Source organism: Schistocerca piceifrons, chromosome 2 (assembly GCF_021461385.2).
Source record: "Schistocerca piceifrons isolate TAMUIC-IGC-003096 chromosome 2, iqSchPice1.1, whole genome shotgun sequence".
In the NCBI taxonomy this organism is placed as follows: domain Eukaryota; kingdom Metazoa; phylum Arthropoda; class Insecta; order Orthoptera; family Acrididae; genus Schistocerca; species Schistocerca piceifrons.
This window is the reverse complement of record NC_060139.1, coordinates 201,814,798-201,837,858: the sequence shown is the minus strand read 5'-3', so window position 1 is coordinate 201,837,858 and position 23,061 is coordinate 201,814,798. Positions and strand designations below refer to the sequence as shown.

At 42.2% G+C, this 23,061-nt stretch overlaps 1 non-coding gene across 1 annotated transcript; it reads right to left on the bottom strand.

The window, feature by feature from the left end:
* Positions 1–22,503: 22,503 nt before the first annotated feature.
* On the bottom strand, positions 22,504–22,578 carry Trnat-ugu. Its single transcript has one exon. It is a non-coding gene; the product is annotated as a tRNA-Thr (tRNA).
* Between the last annotated feature and the right edge of the window lie 483 nt (positions 22,579–23,061).

Sequence of the window (23,061 nt, the reverse complement as noted above, 5' to 3'; positions counted from 1 at the left end):
GCTGACTGCCAGACGATTCTGCTGCCGCCAACATACATTGCGCGTAAGGACCACGAAGATAAGACACGAGAAATTAGACTTCGTACAAAGGCACAGAGACAGTTGTTTTTCCCTCGCTCTGTTTGCGAATGGAACAGGAAACGAAATAAGAAGTGGTGGTACAGAATACCCTCCGCCAAACACAACACGGTGGCTTGCAGAGTATCTATGTAGATATAGATGTAGATCTGTGCATTCTCCATCGACACAACTTCCATTACATTTCTCTTTGTCAAGAGCTGCACGGATATGATTATGAGAATCATGTTCTGTGTCTGCATTAGAACAATATACTCTAGACGTATCTTTGGCTTGTGCCTTTTTCCCGCAGTGACGCAGGGTCGGCATGGCTAATCGGATTTGGCAAGGTTAATTTAAGGGGTGGCCGGATGCCCTTCCTGCCGCCACCCTGTACCCCCCGGAACGGAATTAGTGCACCCCAACTGTCTGCGTCAAGTGTAATCCATGGAATAGTGTGATTGTGTTCAGATGTCTGCGAGCCGTGTAACTGAAGCGGGACGTGGGGACCAGCCCGGTATTAGCGTAATTGGAATGTGGAAAACCGCCTAAAAATCACATCCAGGCTGGCCGGCACTCCGGCCTCCGTCGTTAATCCGCCGGGCGGATTCGATCCGGGGCCAGCGCGCCTGCCCGAGTCCAGGAAGCAGCGCATTAGCGCTTTTTTTTTTCATTTTGTTCGTTATTGATCGTTGTGTTAGGTCGTTGCGGTCGTCGCAAGACATCCTGTTCAAGTTCGGTGGTTGATCTTTCCACTCAGTTTTTTTATTACAGAGGCCAACAGGCTCTCTGACCGATCACGCTGAGCTACCGTGCCGGCACGCTTTCGGCTAACCTGGCGGGTACAATATATTCTAGAAGTATAGGAATCATATTTATTGATGAAGCCACATTTCTAATCACAGCTAGGTAAACCGCCGGAACACGCACTGCTGGTCTGTTTACAATCCCCTATGGCTTCATGAGGTGAACCGTCTGAAGCATGTGGTATGGGATAGTGAACCATCAGCTCATAGACCCGTGTTTCATAGACGGAACACTGAACGCGCACAAATCTCACAGCCTTCTAACAGACCATCTTCCACGGATGCTAGAAGGCGTTCCTCTGCAACTAGGAGGAACCTGTGCTACCAACATGATGGTCGTCCAGCCCATAGTGCTCGAAGTGCTACTGCACCGTTGGACTGGACGCAAAGGATCCGTACCTTGGCCGACCCGTTCCTCTCACTTGATGCCTCCGGGCAAAGCTGTAAGACGCTTTCTGCAAGGACATATTGTAAGTAGGTTGTTTAGGTTTTCTTATTGGTAACGCCACGTAGCGCTCTGTATGAAAAATCACTGGCTGTGCTGTGTGCAGTCTGTGGCTAGTTTGCATTGTTGTCCCATTTGTTTCTGATTTTGTTCAAGCGTTGTGTCTAACTTTTGCAGCCTTTGTACCATTTTTTGCATTAACTGTAATAACAGTGCACTGGTGTCTGAAACATGTTCCTCAGTGCTATTCGGTAGTGCATTTGAACCGGCAATATTCGCATTTTGAAAAGCAGAAAATGTGTCTTGATTTATATGAGAAACTGGTGAGGACGCAAAACCTGAATCTACAGTATTTGCAAGATTGTGTCCTGTCATTTCGGAATCCTGAGGCGAGCTGTTGCCGACCGATCGACCGATAATGCTTCCGTGTTCACTAATTGTTTCACTGCCTACACCATTATTTGCAGCCCGCTCCATTTCCCTACGCACAATTACCAATTTACTACTTTGAACATTAGTTAATTCATTACATGGTGGCGCTAACACACTGCTTTCGTCTTTACTGTCATTTCTCAGTTTACTTTGGAGCCCAGTATTACGTTTTTCACACATCATTATTGTCACAATATTTCACACGATAACACGGAAAAGCACAATTTGAAGAGCAACAATAAGAGAACACATTAACAGAGCACTGAAAATAATATCTCGCACCATGAGGGAGAACATGATACAGAATATCTCCTTCAGAGTCCCTGAAGACCATTGCCATGATTTTTCCCGCTGAGGGCGCGGATTTGAATTTTTTCTTCTGGTGAGAGGTGATGTGGGGCCACTCCATTTGTAAGACGTGTATATTTCTATTGTCTATTGTCAAACCACGATTTATGAAAGATTATTAATAGGATTAAGTAGGAATAATTAATATTTGACATGTTGGAAATAACTGTGGTAGCAGGGAATGTCTGCACCAAAGTATTGTTGGCAGGAGAGACCGCACATTGGTATAATTTTAAAAAGGGCGGGAGAGACCGCGTATGGATACATTTTAAGAAAAGAGCGGGAAAGATCGCGCATTGATACATTTTGTAATGGTAGCAGGGATTGTCTGCATCAGAAAGCATTGTTGGTCGGAGAGACCGCACTTTAGCGTTCGTGGGAAGTAAGTAGTAAGCGAGAAGTGAAGCGAGTCGGTAGCAGGTCTGAAGCGAGAGGTTGAGTGGAGCGGTGTGCTGCCAGCCACCAGCTATGATTTACAAGAGATTATAAACGGATGTACAGAGACATCAGCTAACTATTATCATAAGAGGAATTAATATTTTTGAATTATTTTTGTGAGAAACTCAAGACTACTGAAGGTATGTTTGCGCAATGCTATTTGTAAGATTATTGTAAAAAGTAAGTCCCATTTGAACGTTTGTAAAACCATTTCATTCAGAATATAATTAACTTTTGCCAGCAATATTGCATTACTGATTATAATCCATCCCAAAAGCCATCAACGTAAAACTTGGCAAAATTTTATTGTTGTCAAGAAAAAGTTTAACTATGAATTACGTAACTTCAGTCAAATTAATTAAAGAATAACTTCAGCTATCGGTAATAAATTCAGCCACTTATTATGACAGCCCACCAGCAGCTAAAAGTATAGTAAAACAGAGTAAGTATATTCATGTAGCAGTTCGATGTAGCAGTCAGATGGCGATCCAGTAACAGTAAAAAAGGTAAGGAACAGTTTTGGATTATTGCAGATAACGACTGAGGGCCACGACGACGACACATTCTATGTTTCGTAGAAATAATCAGGAAATCACATGCATGCCACAACTGTTTTACTGTACAACAATGAAAGACTTCAACTACAAAGAAGATTCTCTCTACAATTACGCGCTAGCAATAAACAAAATCTACAGTAATTACTACAAGAAAAAATCAGAAGATTCCAGTGAGGTATCCTCGGCTAAGGGTCACCATATTAAACGTCCCCTTAGAAAAATTATACATGACTGTGTTTAAACTGACACACAATATTTTTAGCGCAACGCAATCTGACTTTCAAAAATCCCTACAAAAGAATGACCCAGACTAACATTAACCTATACCTTTCACAAATCACTTACCTCACCAAAAATCTTCGTTACTCGAACTACCGCAATACAGCGAGCGCCACTACTGCCAGCTAAATAAAAGATTCAAACTACTGAAGGCACTAACTACTAATAGGCATAGTTAGCAAATGAAAGATTTTTATAGAGAACAAACAATGTATTTACCTCAATAGTGTTCAAAAGTCATAATCTATATAGCAGTTCATGACCTCCAACTGCTCAACGCTACGCGCTGTTCACATCCATCTGCCCAAAATTACAATGGCAGACAATGCAAACTAGCCACAGACTGCACACAGCACAGCCAGTGATTTTTCATACAGAGCGCTACGTGGCGTTACCAATAAGAAAACCTAAACAGCCTACTTACAATATTAACTACACTCGATGATTTGCGAACGACGTATTACTGTCGCCTGCTCGGACGTCTCGGCTGAAATGCTAGAAAGTGTGCAGCAGTCGTTTCGAAGCAGACTGGAAGGGTGTACTCCTGCTGCCGTGCTCATTTTGAACGCAACCTGTAATGGGCAGTTGTCTCGTTACTGGTCAGAATGCACTTGTGATATTCTTTAGTGTGTCATACCACAGGTATTGTACAAGTATCAGTGTTCGCAAGCACACTCCGTGTGCCGACCGCTTCACTGTTATCTCGTACAGCGTAGGATTTCGTTTTGATCCCAGAGCATCTACTAGACTAAGCGCGGAGGTAGCAGGTGCAGCAGAAGTATCGTCTTTGGCGCCAGTCAGGTGCTGCGCAGTAGGCAACAGAAGTTGCGACGCCCTCTCTGGGAGGAGTTATGGAGGACGCGGGAGGAAGCTGCCAGGAGGTGCCGGCCGTCACGTCCCGCCGACAGGAAACATTTGTCCGGGCTCTCAGCCCGCTCCCGAGAGAGGCCGTCTTAATCGTCCGCTGCGGGCCAGAAATACCGCCGCCCAGTATGAACGATCCCCGCTACTGCCGACCCAAAGCCCCGCGTCCACATTCCGAATATCTGCTGCGTGTTGAGCGCCATACATCATAGCGTGACTCAGTAGGTGGACTCTGGGAGACTCCTCGGTCTGTGCCTGCAATCCTCTTGGAACGGAATTCGAAGAGCGGGGCCACGGAGAGAGTTCCTTGCGCCCGCGCGGACCGCGGCCACCTGACAGGTTGATTAAGTACATCGTTTGGCTGCACAGCAAAACATCTCCAGTTAGCCTCGCCGAGGCGAGCACGACAGGTTTCTGGCGAACTGCGCTGGACGAACCGAAGGACGCCTCAAACGTATGTGATGTAAATAGACTGCTTCTGTCCTTCATTTACTTTTTTCTTACAGACAAAAACAATTTGGTCATTACATGAGCCATTACATACACAGATGATTCAACGATGAAGAAAAGAAAACCAAAATATCCTCCAATATAAAAGTCAGGAATATACTGAAGAGCAATTGAATTGCACGGCCCAGCCACATTAATGTGACCACCGAAAATGTTCGATGGCAACGTGCAATAACTAAAGACTGCAGGTGGCAGCACCAGCAGTGGAGGGTATATAAAGCGTGTCGTGGGGAAGCGGGAAACAGTGCAGTCATTATCGTACTGCGGAAACAGAGTGATTTATCTGACGTCCGAAAGGGTATTGATACGTGGTATTTACTGTAATTAAGGAAAAAAAGGAAGGGAGGACCCACCAATACAACTTTGATTTCACACAACCTGTTTATTTAACAATATATAACCATAAAATTTTCTTTAACAAAATGGACAAATTTCTAAAATTCTTTTTACCTTAAACCTTAAGTTGAATAAGCTTTTGCCAAAGAAATCTGAAGTGCTATATTTCAAGACAGCAAGCAATATGACAATGATTATAAGACGGCCGGACCTGCAGACCTCCCATTATTGGATGAGACAGCGGTGTTTACTATCGTGCTGGACGCTTATTAAATGCCCTTCTGCAACACATGAAAACTATATAAGCACCACTGATGACGAGAGTGATTCAATTAATCAAAACAAATGACTTAACTTTTAAGTGGTAAGCTGTATGTCGAAAGGTTCGGGGTTAAGATGCGCACCGATGTTTAAAGGTGGGACCAGATAAAACAAAAGAGGGGTATAGACTCAAATCGCGCAAAGAAACATAAGAACTATCCAACCTTGCCACAGATATCAGGAAACGAAGGCTGAAATTCTATGGACACATCCACAGACTCCGATCTTCAAGGCTAACTCGCATGATTTTGACATACACTGCAAAACTGAAGAACATTCCGTGGATAGAAGAAGTCAAATATGACTTGGGAAAGTCACAAATAGGAACATCGGACAGACTATACGAGAAACTTTACCGTCAAAAGATAAATAGATGGGTAGTAAAGCCAGAGAATGAAATCCCTAAAAGATCAGGAACCAAGTGGTCAGAAGAAAGAAAGAAAGCTATAAGGGTTATTAGAAAGGCGAATCATAAATGTAATGCGGTGTAATATATATATAAGCCGGCCGCTGTGGCCGATCGGTTCTAGACGCCTCAGTCCGGAACCGCGCTGCTGCTACGGTCGCAGGTTCGAATCCTGTCTCCGGCATGGATGTGTGTGACGTCTATAGGTTAGTTACGTTTAAGTAGTTCTAAGTTTAGGGGACTGATGACCTCAGATGTTAGGTCCCCTAGTGCTTAGAGCCATTTTTATATACATAATGTGCGTATGGACCCTCTCGGATCACGCATTACATTTATGATTCACTTTTCTAATAGCCCATATAGCTTTCATTCTTTCGCCAAGTGATGTCTTTCTTTCTTCTGACCACTTGGTCCTTGATCTTATGTATATATATCTATTGTCGATTCCGTCATTGATGCAAACCATTACGTTACCATTTAAGCAGTTTACGTGTTAATTTATACATGTTTCAGGAAAAAGGAGGCGAGGTTCGTGACGGATTGTTTGGACACAAACTAGTTGACAAAATTGTTGTACTTTGGGTTAATTACTTTTAAATTAAGTGCCCGATCCCTCCTGAGACACTTTATCCGATCACTTCTCGGCTGTACGCAATATTTTTCAATCAGCCTCCGTTTCCGAACAATGACATCTGCCAGTCAATTCAGTGGCGTAATACCATACATAACTGTGAATAAAAAATACGACTGAAGACTTCTATAAGGCAAATTGTTGTATGGAACAAGAAACCTTCCTGTCGCGCATTATATTGTGCGCGTCTTAGTAAAATGATCCATCCTCAATGTGGGTTTCCTCCACGTCGCGGCTATTGCACTAAGTTGCAGAGTTTGCAAATTATTAAATTATCCCCTTACCTTTGAGAAATCTTTAACTTGTTCTATCATTGTGGGGCTGGAGGAAAAGGAATATGCAAACAATAACAACTCTAAAGCTATTCTTGGGGCACTCCTGAAATTACTTTTACAGCAGTCGATGTCGTCCCGTTAAGAACAATGTGACGAGCTCTATCTGCTCGTTGCGAATATAATCAAATCTCGAGTCCTGTGATCAGCTCGTTTTTCCCCTATGAAACGACCATGTGGAACTGGATCAATTCAGTAAGTCAATGAACTTGTGTTGACAACAAGGATCGGCGCTGACACCTGTACTTCTGCTCACCGCACGACAAAGAGCACTGTATCAGCATGAGCGTTACCACACAGGCTGGCTGGACTGAGTCACAGTGCGCTGCAGTATACGCCATTGTCAGGGTTCGAGGACGACGAGAACCACACGCGGACGTGCCACTCCTTTGCCAACTGCGAACCGATCAGCAGACGGGGGGGTGGAGGTTACTGAAATTGGGCCAGCCTCGTGAAACGTGTCAGGCTGTAGCCATTCTCGTGTTTCATTTTTATTAGGCACAGTAACTTAATATGCTACCATATAAAGACGTAGTGTAAGTTGTAAACAAAAATCCCGAAAAGGTCTGTACCGATTTACTTCAGATTTTTACACGATATTCTAATAAACGTTCGATGGATAACGGCTACATTTTTTTTCAGATATTTGACACATACGAGAGATATTCGGAAATTAAGATCCAATCGGTGAAAATCAAAAACATTTTATTTACAAGAGTTTCCTACACTTTCCAGCTACTTCTCCACATAGTCTCATTTCCAATTTGTAGATGTGTTGTAACACTGTACCAACTTTACAATACCCTCGTCGTATAAGGCAGCCACCTGCGCTTTGCGCTACTTCCCTCTGCTGGTCTGCATTTCGTTTTCTGTGCCAATATATTGTCTTCATAGTCAGCGGTTCATGCGAGCAGAGATGAACATAAGAGGAAGCCAAGCTCAGGCTGTGTGGTAGGTCATGAAACACTTCATACTGAAATCGCTGTAGGGGCATCCGCATTGCCACTGCAGTGTGGGCCGAAAATTGTCATGAAAAAGAAAATGCATGGCAGTTACGTTATGTAGGAGTGTACGAAAAAAAGCGAAACGTCTCATCAAGACCCGTACTTGGCGGGAGACACTATTGCTCTAGGCATCTTTACGTGCTCAAATCCGAAAAGAGCGACAAGAGGCAATGGACAGGCATACTAGACGCACCGCCCAACACATCTGCGCTGAACTTCATCGGATTTTCACTGTCGTGTCCATTTCGCGACCTATCTAACCTCACTTTCCGATTACCCTCGTATGAAGGAGAAGCATAGTTATCAAATATCTCCAAATGTTTCTGACCGATTTATTGCAAATTTTTACGTGATATTCTAATAAATGTTCAGATGGACGCAGGCTGCATAATTTTATATCAATATGTACACAAATATACATGTTACACGTAATCGAGAAACGTTGTTATCGACAATCTCTGGAAGTTCTTCAGCAATCTATTTAACATTTTTCACGATGCTTTGATAAACACTTAGACAGGCGTTGGCTGTATATTAATTAAATATACCTATGTAAATAAAATCACTTGCTGTATGTTTGAAAGGTCATCACCTGAGAACGGGATGACCGGTGTGGTTGATCTTTTTGCTTTTCGTTATTGTCAGGACAAAGTTTGTATGGACGAAAATTTTTTGAACATTCAACGGAAAAGTTGGAAATTAAAATCAATCGTGCAAAATCATCACCTGAGAACGGTTCGACCGATTTCGTGTGTGTGTATGTGTGTGTGTGTGTGTGTGTGTGTGTGTGTGTGTGTGTTTGAATCGGAATGGCATTTTTGATGAAGGGGAAACGTTGTCACCGGATATCTCGAACAGTTCTTGGCCGATTTACTTCAGAGTTCTACACGATACTCTACTGAAAATTCAAATAGAAATGGAAATATAGAGGAGGAGATGGACAGAGAGAGAGAGAGGGAAGGAGGTTATGCCCAAAGGAGTGTGGTGACCGGGAGATGTACACCGAGAGGGGTGGGCAAGGACGTATATACAGCATATTTAATGCATATCAGGCGGATACATTGTTAGAAAATAACTGTCTTGCTTGACGTATATTCAGTTCCTATACATATTTAGCAAATGCGAAGAATTGCTGGCTCCTTAGTGTAATATACACACACCAAAAACGTTTTGCGTCACCCCAGTTCCCAGAACTCCTGAAGATAGACGTTGACTGTGGATATTGTATCACAGACACAGTCCCTTTGACTGTTCAGAGATGTGACTAAACCCGCCCAAAGATATAAACAACCACGCATGAGGAGCACTTATTAGAAGGAGGGGGTCCGACAGCCAATCAGTTCCAGCCATTCCACCAGGAAGGAGGTACACGGCTCCTGTTGTCTGTAGTTCAACCATGCCTAGACTGTCAATACCGCTGTTCGTTCACGTCCGCATTGTTACTCTGCGCCAGGAAGGGCTCTCAACAAGGGAAGTGTCCATGTGTCTCGAAGTGAACCAAAGCGAAGTTGTTCGGACGTGAAGAAGATACAAAGAGACAGGAACTGTCGATGACATGCCTACCTCAGGCCGCCAAAGGGCCTTTAATGCAGCGGATGACCGCTAACTACGGATTATGGCTCGGAGGAACCCTGCCAGCAACGCCACCGTGTTAAAAAATGCTTTTCGTGCGGCCACAGGTCGTCGTGTTACGGCTCACGCTGTGCTCAATAGGCTGAATGAAACGCAACTTCATTCCCGACGTCCATGGCTGGGTCAGTCTTTGCAAGCACGACACCATGCAGATCTTACTCACCAGATGGTAGAGTTTTGTCAGGGCTGGCTCTCTAAAGGCTATCAGCAGTTCTAATGGAATGTTATATACTCCCGGGGCCTTGTTTCGGCTTAGGTCTCTCAGTGCTCTGTCAAACTCTTCACGCAGTATCATATGTCCCATTCCATCTACATCTACGTCCTCTTCCATTTGCATAATATTGCCCTCAAGTACATCGCCCTTGTATAGACTTTCTATATACTTCTTCCACCTTTCTGCTTCCCTTCTTTGCTTAGTATGGGTTTTCCATCCGATCTCTTGATATTCATACAAGTGGTTCTCTTTTCTCTTAACGTCTCTTTAATTTTCCTGTAGGCAGTATCTATCTTACCCCTAGTGATATATGCCTCTAGATTCTTACATTTCTCCTCTAGCCATCCATGCTTAGCCATTTTGCACTTCCTGTCGATTTCATTTTTGAGACGTTTGTATTCCTTTTTGCCTGCTTCATTTACTGCATTTTTATATTTACTTCTTTCAACATTTAAATTCAATATCTCTTCTGTTACCCAAGTATTTCTACTAGCCCTCGTCACTTTACCTACTTGAACCTCTGCTGCCTTCACTATCTCATCTCTGAAAGTTACCCATTCTTCTTCTTAAGTATTCCTTTCCCTCGTTCTTATCAATAGTTTCGCAATGCTCTCTGGGAAATTCTCTACAACCTCTGGTTCTTTCAGTTTACTCAGGACCCATCTCCTTAAATTCCCGCCATTTTGCAGTTTCTTCAGTTTTAATCTACGGTTCATAACCAATAGATTGTGGTCAGAGTCTACATGTGCCTATGGAAATACCTTATAATGTAAAACCTGGTTCCTAAATCTCTGTCTTACCATTATATGATCTATCTGTAACCTTCCAGTGTCTCCAGGCCTCTTCCACGTATATAATCTTGTTTCATGATTCTTAAACCAAGTGTTAGCTATGTTAATGTTATTCTCTGTGCTGTATTCTACTAGTCGGCTCCCTCTTTCGTTCCTTACCCTCATTCCATATTCAACTACCTTTTTTTCCTTCTCTTCCTCTTACTACAATTTAATTCCAATCTCCCATGAATATTAAATTTTCGTCTGCCTTCACTATCTGAATAATTTCTTTTATCTCATCATACATTTCTTCAATCTCTTGGCATCTGCGGAGTTAGTTGGCATATAAACTTGTACTACTGTGGTAGGCGTGGGCTTCGTGTCTATCTTGGTTACAATAATGAGTTCACTATGCTGTTCGTAGTAGCCAAATCGCGCTCCTATTTTTTATTCATTATTAAACCTACTCCTGCATTACCCCTATTTGATTTTGTATTTACAATCCTGTATTCACCTGACCAGAAGTCTTGTTCCTCCTGCCACCGAACCTCACTAATTCCTACTACATCTAACTTTAACCTGTCTCCTGATAACACATCCTCCTGAGTAGTCCCCGCCCGGAGATCCGAATGGGGGACTATTTTACCTCCGGAATATTTTACCCTAGAGGACGCCATTATCATTTAACCATGTAGTAAAGCTGCATGCCCTCGGGAAAAATTACGGCTGCGGTTTCCCCTCGCTTTCAGGAGTTCGCAGTACCAGCACAGCAAGGCCGTTTTGGTTAGTGTTGTAAGGCCAGATCAGTCAATTACCCAGACTTGTGCCCCTGCAACTACTGAAAGGGCTGCTGCCCCTCTCCAAGAACCACACGTTTGTCTGGCCACTCAACAGATACCCCTCCGCTGTGGTTGCACCTACGGTACGGCTATTTGTATAGCTGAGGCACGCAATCCTCCCCACCACCGCACCGGAAAGGTCCGTGTTTCATGATTATAAAACCAATTTCGTCAATGGACACGAGTTTTCGACATCCTTGTCATGCCACTTGCTCAGTCGTGGCTCACTCCCCGGTTACACGATGCGACTGATTGTCTCTACCCTCAATATCTACGAGCAGCGGCCGACGCAGAGATATTATTGCTGATGCGCAGGGTCGCAGGTAACATAGCGCATTGCCTGAGAAACAAAGTAAGCGTGATTGCCGTCTTTGTATCCAAGTCGTAAGGGAAGCTGATAGTGAACAAATATCGACACCCTTTCAAACTCTCACCGTAGCGTCCTGCCGAACCGCAGGCGACACGAGCAAAACATTGCTTAAGGAAAATTTAGGGATGAAAGGCGAGGCCACATTTGGTTGGTGTTCGGAAAGTTTGAGAACGGCGACTTGTTACTAGGCAGTACCCTCTATCCCTCGAAACTGCACGGAACATTATGGAATATGGGAACGATAATGTTATAACACGGTTTCCTATTGGAGAATTGAAGGCGTGGCAACAGATTGGCTCGAAAGACTGTTTTGGCGGGCCTGCGCCACGGAGGAGAGGACCTCTCGTGCCGCAGCTGCTCACGCTAACCACGTGACCACGGCGCTCCCTCACACACGTGAAACTTGATGTTGCCTATCTTGCACATGGACTACTCAGTTTGTATATTTTGCTTATGTTTTCATAGTTCCATACAACTTCTTCCTGTTTTCTCGATTGATCTGTGTTCAGTTTTTCAAGGCATGTCCACTGTGCCAACTTATAACTAAATCTGAAGGGGGTGCGATGGGGAGGTTCCCTTGTTAGAAGCCGCGTATTCGTGCACGATGTCTCAAAGAACCTGTGCTCATTCACCCATCTTCTGGAGTAGTATATCACTGAGTGGACACTGTGATTTATGTCTCAGCAAGTCGGGCAGCTTTGACGGGACTGAGCCAGTAGGAAAGTTTGACTGCAGAATCGGTTAGCAAGGTCTTAGTGGCCGGCAGAAAAAAAGTCACTCTGCGCTCGCCGCTTGCTTCTCCGAAGTCAATGTGCTGATCTGTCTCGTAGTATGCCTGTTTCATCTTGTCATACTGAACTGGGCATATTCATCCGCCCTTGTTGTGTATTGTGGTGAGATGGTTATTGGCTCTCATTCTTGTGCTGCACTTACATGATTGTATATTACGTGATTTACAGACAGTACAGTGATAGATTTCTTTCGGTGACCCGTTTTTGCAGTCAATGTTAACGTAAGAAAAATAAGATTTTTATTCGTCCACTGAACATTTCAGGTTGGATCAATATCCAATTTTATTTCAGTATCCTAGGTTTAAAGTTGCTTAGCTTATTACTCTTCAAATAATATTTCGGATTTTAGAATTATCATGTGGTGATTTTCTTTTGTATATGGTACAAGGATGGTGATGGAAATACACATGGTCCGTTGAATGGGATGTGTATATGAAATATAGCTTGTATTAAATTAGCGAACATTATGTTAAGTGTGAATGTAATTTCGGATTGTTACAAGCTTACGGTACCGTTATTCCTCTTGGTCCACGTACAAGTTACTCATCCATGTGTCCCATACTTCCACATGTGGTCACTTAAGAACTACGTTCTCGAATCTACCACGTTCTTTTGAACTGCATTTAAAGCCTTGTGATAAAAAACTGCCTTAAGCACTAATAAGAGTTTCATTAAACAGGGTTTTCCGCTATACAGGTACACTGTGTTGAAAGGCAAGACAAGAGCCAGCGAAGATGGAAACGTCGAAATGATTACTGCTAGCACAGTAACTCAAGTCTTTTTGAATTTACTAGGTGTTGTGTGATACAGAGAGTAAAAACATTTGCATCTCACAAACTGTATCTTTAAGATTCTCACATGCGTATCGTTACTGGCTGCATGAAGTCTGTTGTATGGATTATAGCTCCATTTTTGTCTTGTTTACTACTTGTTAAAGCCACTCATTAAAAAGCACTTTACAGAAGTTTTTTCCACAACAGAAAAAAATAGATACATGGCACTTATTCCAAAATAGGTAAATTTTTCTATAGAGCAGTAACAATACAGGGCCTAAAAACCTGGATCGAGGCCTTTTAGGAACTCACAGGTTAAACTAAATTATAGCTTTCATTAGTATCGTAATATTATAACAAGCAAAAATATTTGTTAGAAAAATATATTCTTATATTTTAAGAATATTTTTGTTTATTTGCCTTTTGAATTTCCCACTAAAACGTTGGCGTAGCATTGCTACAACGTCACGAGTTAGGCGCTATGGATCTTAATACATCTTGTATGAGAGTACTGGTGAGGATAAAATGAGGTACGACAGAAATTTGCTTTCTGCTAAATCGAACTCATTTCAATCTGCCAAAATTCTGCCATCCATTATTTTAAAAGTCTTAATAATTGTGCCAACTGAAATTCCACACCTTTTGAATTAAAAGATTATGCTGTTTGACAGGTGAATGCTGACTTAATTCATTCCAGCTGTTCAGTACAAAATGCACTCGAATAAGCACATAAAAATACTTACATTGACGTCTTTTCCGATTATAACAGCTTCCACGCCACGCTATTGAACCAAAAACACTTTCTACTTCAATTTATCCATGTTGTAGGGAATTTGATGAGGTAAGCAACTGTATTACAAACCTCCCAAATAATTTTTACTGCTTCAGTCACTTTTTCCTTATATTTATCAGCATAACACGTTTTGCATTGTGCTTCCATCATCAGCTGCATAACAGGTACATGTGCAATAGCTGAAGTGTGGTGAGGATTAGTTGTTTTGTTGGTTGTGACAGTGAGGTTATATATCGAAATTTAACCATTTCTTGCTGAAAATTTATTTGTCTGGGACACAGAATACAGTTAATAAACACACTATTGCTTAAAATTTTTACATTCAGGTGTGAACATTGAATCCAAGGGAAATATTACCGAAAAAATGGTTAAATTTCGGTACATAGCCCTATTGGGACAACCAGCAAGTAATTCTCACCACACCTCAAATTAATGTAACTATAATTCACTTGATGATGGCAGTGTGCTGCCGAAACACGACGTGCTAATAATTGTTAGTAACAAGTGACTGAAGCAGTAAAATTATTTGATAAAGCACTTTATTTGAAATTTTTATGGTGGCGGATGCTAGACCTACCGCCTAGATAGCCTATGTGCAAACGTGGAACTGATGATAATCTAGTAATTGTCTCGATAGTTCTCTTCAGAGGAATGTTTGGCACTACTTGTACATCCAGCAGTACCAGATGGGGATTGTGTTACAACAGGTGGCGTGTGGACAGATGACACTGTTGACTAGGGAGTGCTGCGGACTTCGCGTAGCCAGGGGTCTCAGCAGGTGTACCAACCGCCGGCGGCAGGTAGCCGGTGTTGTGGCAGCACTGGGCTCGGGTCTCCTCAGCCAGAGTAAACATCACGCGGCAATAACAGCGAGGCAACGCATTAGGCGGGGGTCTCGCCACCGCGCAACGCAAACACCACGTCTAATTTATAGAGGCCGCCGGATCTGTTCTCCCCGCTGCCTCTCTCAGCTTTACGGCCTATTTAAGCGTACAACTACTTTGTTTTTATTATTATCATTATTTTGAAGATCCATTACACGTCGTCGATTCGAGGCGGTTGAGGAAGATCCTTGCGCAGGTTCTGAGTGTGCATGCGGTTTTTGTAAATTACAGTTCCGGGAAAAGAACTGCTCATGGGGCGAACACCATTCACTTGAATACTTGATCTAGAAATAGCCGTGTTTCCTACATGTCGTATCGGTAATTTCGTTCCCAGTTCTGCAGCGGCGACAAAACCACTTCACACCGTCGCTTACCGCACTTCATTGCCATACTAAACGCTTTTCTGATATCAGTCTCCATCATATGGCAGTAAATTGGTTTGCTACTCAGCCAAAGTGGTATTTCTTTTACCTGCTGTTTTACTGCACGTCAGAGAGTAAGAGTCATAATGTATGAAATTACATGTCGCTCACGGTACAGATTTGGTACCAACAGCGCTGCCACTAATTATCTGCGTATTTTCGTCCTTCAGCCTTTCACGGCAGCATACAACACAATACGCAAGAGAAGAAGCAGTTCAATTTACTACACCACTTCCGTATAATACTCAGAAAGCATTGCAGACTGCCTACAGCGAAATGGTTTTGTAGCCGGATTTAGCTGGAAATTTAAAACAGCAGAAAATTGCTTTTAAAATTAATATTTGAAACAGACGCTCCCATAAAGCCAGCAGTTCTTTTCCCAGCATACAAATTAACAATTAAAATGTGTTTCATATAAACAGTGATCGCATGCTCGCTGTTCCCACAGAAGTGTCTCATAACATACAGACTGCTATGGCGGTCGTTCTGCAGCAGAAATTAGTCACTCAGCTAGCTTCATTTAAATTGTTTTTGCCATCAATACTCAACAACGTATGAATATACTGTACACATGACGTCTTTTTCTATACAAAATAGTGCTTAATATGTTCATAGATGAGAATTATTCCCACTTCTTTACTTATGTGCCTTAATAAATTCAATTTACGCAGGATATTCAATTTTTTGTTAACGCAGACATAAAGAATTTTCAATCAAGCGTCCTCACGTAAAGCAAAGGCGTATCTCTACCAATTAAATGAGAAAAGTTAGGACATATCGTTCACATACAGAAATTTGCAGTGTTGTATACTTAGTTGAAGACTAGCTACACATATTCCTTGTGTACTAGCAACAAAAAACATACGTAACAATATTTCTTCTTGTGCGTATTAGTGGCAGAAAACAGACGTGAAAAACTGGCAACATGACCACATTGGAACAACATGTGCAACAAGTGTCTCTACTCAAACTGGAACGTGAGTTTGACCGTAGTATACGCAGTGCTGCGAAGCAATGCCCTTACGTGAAATCGCTGTGTGATGTTTATGGTTTAGGTAGCTAAATAGATTCCATATAAACTTCACGAAGTGAGTAGTAGCAAATTAACCAAGAGTTGACAAGTTTTATTTAAAGAGGGGGGGGGATATAATTGATGAATGGAGGAACGTGGAGATAAATCATGCTTCACCCTTAAATGCTAACTGCATCTTTCCAAACGATTTTACTATTATTTCTGTGTCAGTATTGAGTAATTTTACGTGTTTTGTTAAGGTGCTGCTATAATTTCTGTACAATGATTAAGGAGCTAGGTGCTGTACCATGTAAAGATAACAAACAAAAATGAAGAAATCTGCGCCAAAAACTTGATTCTCCGCGTCGAGTATTCTGAGCCAACACACTATCCACTGCACATACGATACATATCTGATATAACGTTTCGAATAAAAATATTTTCCGTTTACGTGATTACAGAGCTGTCAAACTGCAAATATTCTTCTGTTGAAAATATGCATAGCAAGAAATTTTGTTACAGACATTTTGTGCATGGCCAGTATGCAGGCAATTGTGCTGTGAAGTTCGAGTTCATCAATTTTTCTTCACCCTGTATGCGGTTCTTGGAGAAAGAAATTCGTTCATAGAGGAAGAAGGATGTTATCTATCCATCGACCTCAAGGCCTTGAAAATAGAGCAGTGTCTCAGATGGAAAAGGTTGAATGGAGGAATCGGCTTGATGAAGCCATGCAAGCAATTAATGCCGTGAAAAGACGGAAAACCAAAATCGAGACGACAGGGAAGAGTTTTGAACGGACCGCTGTTGGATACCGCAGCACTAATATCATGTTGTTGTTAACTTTGGACGACCAGTGAGATAGACTTTGTGAAAAGGAAATCCGTAGCAGTGATTCGCATGCTAAATTAAAAAAAAAAAAAGAAAACTGTCGTTATGGGTTAAGAATTTCCGAATGCTTTAAAAAGTCAATGTGCGCACTTATTCGTTGCACAAAAATCGCAACTGCAGTCGAACTAATCGTCAACCAATAGTTCGCCTTATTAGTCGGGATGTTGTTTGAAAACTCATCAGTTAAGGTGTTAACAGTCACTTTAATGAACAGTCGTTGTACGAAGGAGTTACTGCCTAAAGCAGTATTGTAGTCGGTCATAACGCAGTGTGGCAACCATTATTAGGCCATTTGGTGGGAACGTTATTGACTTTCTAGGAAACGTAATTCGAAATGGATTAGAACTGACATTCTAGGAAACGTAATTCGAAGTGGATTAGAACTGACATTCTAGGAAACGTAATTCGAAATAGATTAACAAGGATAACCTTGAAATTTCATACACGATTACTGAGATACCGACGCAAGATTTTAGCCATCAAGTGGTAAGTGAAGGGGAGAGTATTTATGTAGCCTACTACCATCCAATGAGTTATCGAAGATATATACAATATATATATATAATCTTGGTTTCCCTGACCGCTCTACTTCTCATAGGGGTCTCATTTAGTATCGCTGTGTCTAATGTTTCCTCTTTTACGCGCTTGTCCAGGTCAAAATCTGTGAAACGAATGACATATGACGTAAGGATCACTCAACCACAGCTGATGACATGGTAACACATTACACGTGCTGGTTTAGTTGAGACGAATGAAAAAATGGCAGAGTACCATTGCAATCACATTCACAGATCTAAGGGTAACGTAAATTGTGGAGACCGAGATAACAGCCGAAGAATTAATTCGTGATTAATGATTTTTTTAACTGCACACGGTATTTTTGACATCATCCCGCAGTTATGTGATTAAACGGCGTATCGATGTAACACCTGGTAATGTTTACAGTGAAACAGTAAGTTTGATTGCCAAGGCTACAATTAGAGCAATCCGTCCACCTCGTTAAGCGATGTGTCGTAATATAAGTGAATCTACGCCTCGTAGTTACACCAGGATTTCCCTTTAAGCAGACGGCTCGAATAAATGCATTAGACAAGCATTCTGTTGACGACAATGTCATTAGAAACAGAGCACGGTGCGCAAACTCGACAGCGATAAGATAGGCAGTCGGAAGAGGATTTTTGATAGGAACCATCCCGGCATTTGTTTCAAGCACAGAAAACTTGAATCTATAGCGCTGGACGGTGGATATGAAACCCACGCCTTCGGAGTGAGAGGCCTGAGTCCCATCGACTGGGCCATCCACTCGGCGTAACTACTAACAGAAGCTGTATCGCTGTACGCCTCGTTCACTCTCAAGTGTCATTAATCTATTGGAATTTGTATTTTTCTTAAAGTTTTTTTTTAATACCGGGTGCCACAGTGACCAATTTATTCAAACTACAATTCAGTTTCCCACTTGACTGTATTATGACCACAGTCATTTATTTTCACACCATCAGCTGATTTTGAAGGTGTGTCGTTTGCAGCTGCTTACTCTGAAACCAAGGTATAGAACATTTTGCATACAACATATTATGTAATATGCTTACAAATCTGTGGGCCACTCCATATTATCTGGATTCTACCTGATCAAGAGTATCTCGAGGCCTATTTCTGGACATTAACACGGGGTATTTCCACCCCTCGCTCTCAGGGTGGGTTCAACTGTGCTGGGGACCATGAGGTGTTTAAATGTCTGTGGAGGAAGGCATCCCATTCTTCCTCAACAATCGAAACCAGAAAAGATAGTGATGTTGGACTTGAAGTCTGGAGCGAAATCGGCGTTCTAACTCATCCCAAAAGTGTTCCATTGCGTTCAGGTCTGGATTCAGGGTTGTTTTGGTCTTCAGTCCTGAGACTGGTTTGATGCAGCTCTCCATGCTACTCTATCCTGTGCAAGCTTCTTCATCTCCCAGTACCTACTGCAACCTACATCCTTCTGAATCTGCTTAGTGTATTCATCTCTTGGTCTCCCTCTACGATTTTTACCCTCCACGCTGCCCTCCAATACTAAATTGGTGATCCCTTGATGCCTCAGAACATGTCCTACCAACCGATCCCTTCTTCTAGTCAAGTTGTGCCACAAACTTCTCTTCTCCCCAATCCTACTCAATACTTCCTCATTAGTTATGTGATCTACCCATCTAATCTTCAGCATTCTTCTGTAGCACCACATTTCGAAAGCTTCTATTCTCTTCTTGTCTAAACTATTTATCGTCCATGTTTCACTTCCATACAAGGCTACACTCCATACAAATACTTTCAGAAATGACTTCCTGACAAATCTATACTCGATGTTAACAAATTTCTCTTCTTCAGAAACGCTTTCCTTGCCATTGCCAGTCGACATGTTATATCCTCTCTACTTCGACCATCATCATTTATTTTGCTCCACAAATAGCAAAACTCCTTTACTACTTTAAGTGTCTCATTTCCTAATATAATTCCCTCACCATCACCCGACTTAATTCGACTACATTCCCTTATTCTCGTTTTGCTTTTGTTGATATTCATCTTATAGCCTTCTTTCAAGACACTATCCATTCCGTTCAGCTGCTCTTCCAAGTCCTTTACTGTCTCTGAAAGAATTACAATGTCGTCGGCGAACCTCAAAGTTTTTATTTCTTCTCCATGGATTTTAATACCTACTCCGAATTTTTCTTTTGTTTCCTTTACTGCTTGCTCAATATACAGATTGAATAACATCGGGGAGAGACTACAACCCTGTCTCACACCCTTCCCAACCACTGCCTCCCTTTCATGCCCCTCGACTCGTATAACTGCCATCTGGTTTCTGTACAAATTGTAAATAGCCTTTCGCTCCCTGTATTTTACCCCTGCCACCTTCATAATTTGAAAGAGAGTATTCCAGTCAACATTATCAAAAGCCTTCTCTAAGTCTACAAATGCTAGAAAAGTAGGTTTGCCCTTCCTTAATCTAGCTTCTAAGATAAGTCGTAGGGTCAGTATTGCCTCACGTGTTCCAACATTTCTACGGAATCCAAACTAATCTTCCACGAGGTCGGCTTCTACCAGTTTTTCCATTCGCCTGTAAAGAATTCGCGTTAGTATTTTGCAGCTGTGACTTATTAAACTGATAGTTCGGTAATTTTCACACCTGTCAACACCTGCTTTCTTTGGGATTGGAATTATTATATTCTTCTTGAAGTCTGAGGATGTTTCGCATGTTTCATACATCTTGCTCACCAGATGGTATAGTTTTGTCAGGACTGGCTCTCCCAAGACCGTCAGTAGTTCCAATGGAATGTTGTCTACTCCGGGGGCCTTGTTTCGACTCAGGTCTTTCAGTGCTCTGTCAAACTCTTCACGCAGTATCATATCTCCCATTTCATCTTCATCTACATCCTCTTCCATTTCCATAATATTGTCCTCAAGTAAATCGCCCTTGTATAGACCCTCTATATACTCCTTCCACCTTCCTGCTTTCCCTTCTTTGCTTAGAACTTGGTTTCCACCTGAGCTCTTGATGTTCATGCAAGTGGTTCTCTTATCTCCAAAGGTCTCTTTAATTTTCCTGTAGGCAGTATCTATCTAACCCCTAGTGACATAAGCCTCTACATCCTTGCATTTGTCCTCTATCCATCCCTGCTTAGCCATTTTGCACTTCCTGTCGATCTCATTCTTGAGACGTTTGTATTCCTTTTGTCTGCTTCATTTACTGCATTTTTATATTTTCTCCTTTCATCAATTAAATTCAATATTTCTTCTGTTACCCAAGGGTTTCTACTAGCCCTCGTCTTTTTACCTATTTGATCCTCTGCTGCCTTCACTATTCCATCCCTCAAAGCAACCCATTGTTCTTCTACTGTATTTCTTTCCCCCATTCCTGTCAATTGTTCCCCTATGCTCTTCCTGAAACTCTGTACAACCTCTGGTTTAGTCAGTTTATCCAGGTCCCATCTTCATAAATTCCCACCTTTTTGCAGTTTCTTCAGTTTTAATCTACAGGTTATAACCAATAGATTGTGGTCAGAGTCCACATCTGCCCTTGGAAGTGTCTTACAATTTAAAACCAGGTTCCTAAATCTCTGTCTTACCATTATATAATCTATCTGAAACCTGTCAGTATCTCCAGGCTTCTTCCATGTATATAGCCTTCTTTTATGATGCTTGAACAGAGTGTTAGCTATGATTAAGTTGTGCTCTGTGCAAAATTCTACCAGGCGGCTTCCTCTTTCATTTCTTAGCCCAATCCATATTCACCTACTACGTTTCCTTCGCTCCCTTTTCCTACTACCGGATTCCAGTCACCCATGACTATTAAATTTTCGTCACCCTTCACTATCTGAATAATTTCTTTTATTTTATCATACATTTATTCAATTTCTTCGTCATCTGCAGAGCTAGTTGGCATACAAACTTGTACTACTGTAGTAGGCATGGGCTTCGTATCTATCTTGGCCACAATAATGCGTTCACTATGCTGTTTGTAGTAGCTTACCCGCATTCCTACTTTCCTATTCATTATTAAACCTACTCCTGCATTACCCCTATTTGATTTTGTGTTTATAACCCTGTAGTCACCTGAACAGAAGTCTTGTTCCTCCTGCCACCGAACTTCACTAATTCCCACTATATCTAACCTATCCATTTCCCTTTTTAAATTTTCTAACCTACCTGCCCGATTAAGGGATCTGACATTCCACGCTCCGATCTGTAGAACGCCAGTTTTCTTTTTCCTGATAACGACGTTCTCTTGAGTAGTTCCCGCCCGGAGATCCGAATGGGGGACTATTTTACCTCCGGAATATTTTACCCAAGAGGACGCCGTCATCATTTAATGGACTCAGGGTAGGCTAGTGCATTTCAGGAATGTTACTGTCCAAAGGCCATTGCCCGAAAGATACAGTTTTATGACACAGTGCTTTTTCATACTGATACAATCATTGTCTCTGAGCTGCTCCTCTATTGCACGCAGTGCGCAGTACTGTAAGATGTGATAGTACCTTTACGCATACAGTGTTTTCTTAAGCGCAATAAGGAGACAACACTCCGACCCCGAAAAACGCCCCATTCCGTAACACCAACTTCTCTATACTTCACTGCTGGCACTACACATGACGGCATGTAACTTTCTCCAAGTATCAACATAGGATTGTACAGCCAAACCGTTGCACATAACTAGTAGGCACACTGACCTAGATATATGAAGATAGTAACTGTTCTCGAAAGAACAGATACCACTGACGACCGTGCAGCTTCTCTAGAATAAACGATAATTAATTGAAACCCTCAGCTGCCGACAGGTGTTGTTGATATACGCCGATGGGAACAGCTGAAAATGAGTGCCCTGACCGGGACTCGAACCCGGGATCTCCTGCTTACATGGCAGACGCTCTATCCATCTGAGCCACCGAGGGCCCAGATGAATAGAGCGACTGCAGGGACTTATCCCTTGCCCGCTTCCCGTGACACCCGTGAAACCTATTTATCTGTATCCTCGGTGGCTGAGATGGACAGAGCGTCTGCCATGTAAACAGGAAATCACGGGTTCGAGTCCCGGTCTGGGCACACATTTTCAGCTGTCCCCATCGAGGTATATCAACAACACCTGTCGGCAGCTGAGGGTTCCAGTTAATTATCATTTACACTGACTTAGGTTTCGACGACTTCTAGGGGTGTCTTCATCATAGTGAAATTTCCAAAATACTGAAATTACATTACTAAAAAGGAATGGTCGGAATTTAGAACAGCTATACTCAAAAGTGAAATAACACATTCTAGCCTTTGACACGTGTGCCCAGCTGGGAAAAACATCTCCAGGCATTCTCCAAATCAAACCCTCCCATCGGATTGCCACAAGGTATAGCGTAATTCATCATTCGAAATCACTCGTTTCCAGCC